Source organism: Balaenoptera musculus, chromosome 13 (assembly GCF_009873245.2).
Source record: "Balaenoptera musculus isolate JJ_BM4_2016_0621 chromosome 13, mBalMus1.pri.v3, whole genome shotgun sequence".
Lineage (NCBI taxonomy): Eukaryota > Metazoa > Chordata > Mammalia > Artiodactyla > Balaenopteridae > Balaenoptera > Balaenoptera musculus.
In genome coordinates this window covers 5,054,351-5,058,443 of record NC_045797.1, presented here as the reverse complement: position 1 = coordinate 5,058,443, position 4,093 = coordinate 5,054,351, and positions in this window count along the sequence as shown.

Here is a 4,093-nt window from a genome sequence, read left to right as displayed (position 1 = left end):
TGGTGTGAGCTGTCCTGGAGGCTGCCATTTTGATGCCAAGACCTGACTCCACCCAAGAGCCCATAGGCTCCAGTGCTGGGACGCCTGAGGCCAAACAACCGACAGAGCAAGAACACAGCCCCACCCATCAGCAAACAGGATGTTTAAAGTCTTCCTGAGTCCCCAGCCACCTCTAAACACACCTCTTGACATGGCCTTGCCAACAAGAAGGACAAGACCCAGCTCCACCCACCAGTGGGCAGCACCAGTCCCTCCCACCAGGAAGCCTGCACAAGCCTCTTAGACGAGCCTCACCCACCAGGGTGCAACATGAGAAGCAAGAGGAACTACAATCCTGCAGCCTGTGTGACCACAAACACAGAAAGTTAGACAAAATGAGATGGCAGAGGAATATACTCCAGATGAAGAAAAAAGATAAACCCCCAGAAGAACAACTAAGTAAAGTGGAGATAGGCAATCTACCTGAAAAAGAATTCAGAGTAATGATAGTAAAGATAATGCAAGATCTCAGAAAAAGAATGGAGGCACAGACAAAGAAGATACAAGAAATGTTTAATGAAAAGCTATAGCATATAAAGAACAAACAGAGATGGAGAATACAATAACTGAAATGAAAAAATACACTAGAAGGAATCAATAGCAGAATAAATGAGGCAGAAGAACAGGTAAGTCAGTGGGAAGACAGAATGGTGGAAATCACTGCCACAGAACAGAATAAAGTAAAAAGAATGAAAATAAATGACAACCATTTAAGAAACTTCTAGGACAACATTAAATGCACCAGCATTTGCATTACATAGGTCCCGAAAGGAGCAGAGATAGAGAAAGCCTTGAGAAAATATGTGAAGAGATAATAGCTGAAAACTTCCCTAACATGAGAAAGGAAACAGACATCCAAGTCCAAGAAGCATTAAGAGTCCATACAGGATGAACCTAAGGAGGAACACGCCCAGACACATAGTAATCAAATTGACAGAAATTAAAGACAAAGAGAAAACATTAAGAGCAACAATGGTAAAGCAACAAATAACACACAAGGGAATCCACATAAGGTTATCAACTGATGTTACAGCAGAAATTCTGCAGGCAAGAAGGGAGTGGTATGATATATATAAAGTGATAAAAGGGAAAAGCCTACAACCAAGAATACTCAACTCAGCAAGGTCTCATTCTGATTTGATGGAGAAATCAAAAGCTTTACAGACAAGCAAAAGCTAAAAGAATTCAGAACCACCAAACCAGCTTTACAACAAATGATAAAGGAACTTCTCTAGGAGGAATAGAAAAGGCACAACTAGAAACACATCAATTATGAAAAGGGAAAGCTCACAGGTAAAGACAAATATACAGTAAAGGTAGAAAATGATCCACATGCAAATATGATCTCAAAACTAGCAAACCTGAGAAGAGGAGAGTACAAATGCAGGATATTGGAAATGCATTTGAAATTAAGAGAACAGCAACTTAAAAAATCGTGTATATATATAGACTGCTATATCCAAACCACATGTTAACCACAAACCAAAAATCTACAATAGATACATACACAAAAAAGAAAAAGGAATCCAAACAACACAAAAGACAGTCATCAAATCACAAGAGAAGATAACTAAAGAGGAAGGGAAGAAAAATGTCCTACAAAAACAAATCCAAAACAATTAACAAAATAGCAATAAAAACGTATATACTGGTAATTACCTTAAATATAAATGGATTAAATGCTCCAACCAAAAGATACAGACTGGCTGAATAGATACAAAACAAGACCCATATATACGCTGTCTACAAGAGTCCCACTTCAGATCTAGGGACACATACAGAATGAAAGTTTGTGGATGGGAAAAGCTGTTCCATGCAAATGGAAATCAAACAAAGGTGGAGAAAAAATACTACTATCAGACAAAATAGACTTTAAAATAAAGACTGTTACAAGAGACAAAGAAGGACACTACATAATGATCAAGGGATCAATCCAAGAAGATTTAACAGTTGTAAATATATATGCACCCAAAATAGGAATACCTCAATATATAAAACAAATGCTAACAGACACAAAAGAAAAAATTGACAGTAACACAATAATAGTGGGGGACTTTAACACCCCACTTACATCAAAGGACAGATCATCCAGACAGGACAGATCAATAAGGAAACACAGGTCTTAAATGACACATTAGACCAGATGCACTTAATTGTTATTTATAGAGCATCCGATCGGAAAGCAGCAGAATTCATATTCTTTTCAAATGCATGTGGACAATTCTCCAGGGTAGATCACATGCTGGGCCACAAAGCAAGCCTATGTAAATTTTTAAAAAACTGAAATCATATCAAGCATCATTTCTGACCACAACACTATGAGGTTAGAAATCAAATATAGGAAATAAACTGCAAAAAAACAGAAACACATGGGGCCTAAACAATATGATACTAAACAACCAATGGATCACTGAAGAAATCAAAGAGGGAATAAAAATACCTAGAGACTAGTGAAAATGAAAACACATCAATCCAAAACCTATGGGACACAGCAAAAGCAGTTCTAAGAAGGAAGTTCATAGCAATACAAGCTTACCTCAGGAAACAAGAAAAATCTCAAAACAACTAACCTTACACCAAAAGCAACTAGAGAAAGAAAACAAAACCCAAAATTAGTAGAAGGAAAGAAATCATAAAGATCAGATCAGAAATAAATGAAATAGAAACTAAGAAAACAACAGAAAAGATCAATGAAACTAAAAGCTGGTTCTTTGAAAATATAAACAAAATTGATAAACCTTTAGCCAGACTCATTAAGAACAAAAGGGAGAGGGCTGAAATCAGTAAAATTAGAAATGAAAAAGGAGAAGTTACAACTGACACTACAGAAATTCGAAAGATCATAAGACTACTACAAGCAACTATATGCCAATAAAATGGACAAACCAGAAGAAATGGACAAATTCATAGAAGGTACAATCTCCCAAACTCAACTGGGAAGAAATAGAAAATATGAACCGACCAATCACAAGTACTGAAATTGAATCTGTGATTTAAATACTCCCAACAAACAAAAGTTCAGGACCATATGGCTTCACAGGTAAATTCTACCAAACGTTTAGAGAAGAGTTAACACCTGTCCTTCTGAAACTATTCCAAAAATTGCAGAGGAAGGAACACGTCCAAACTCATTCTATGTGGCCACCATCACCCTGATACCAAAAGCAGACAAAGATACAAGGAAGGGAGGAAGGAAGGAAGGAAGGAAGGGAGGGAGGGAGGGAGAGAAAGAGGGAGAGAGAGAGAGAGAAGAAAGAAAGAAAGAAAGAAAGAAAGAAAGAAATGGAGGGAGGGAGGGAGGGAGGGAGGGAGGGAGGAAGAGAAGGAAGGAAGGAAGGAAGGAAGGAAGAAGAAAAAGAGAAAATTACAGGCCAATATAACTGATGAACATAGATGCAAAAATCCTCAATGAAATACTAGCAAAACGAATCCAACGATACATTAAAAGGATCATACACCATGATTAAGTGGCATTTATCACAGGGATGCAAGGATTTTTCAGAATCTGCAAATCAACCAGTCTGATATACCACATTAACAAACTGAATAAAAACCATATGATCATCTCAATAGATGTAGAAAAAGCTTTTGACAAAATTTGATACCCATTTATGATAAAAACTCTCCAGAAAGTGGGCATAGAGGGAACTTACCTCAGCATAATAAAGGTCAGATATGACACCCACAGCTAACATCATACTCAATGGTGAAAAGCTGAGAGCATTTCCTCTAATATCAGGAAAAAGATAAGGATGTCCACTCTTGCCATTTTTATTCAACATAATTTGGAAGCCCTAGCCATGGCAATCAGAAAAGAAAAGAACTAAAGGAATCCAAATTGGAAAAGAAGAAATAAAAACGTCACTGTTTGCATATGACATGATATATACATAGAAAATCGTAACGATGCTACCAGAAAACTAGTAGAGCTCATTAATGAATTTGTTATAGTTGCAGAAGACAAAATTAATACACAGAAATCTGTTGCATTTCTATACACTAACAAAAAAGATCAGAAACAGAAATTAAGGAGCCAATCTCATTTACCATCGCA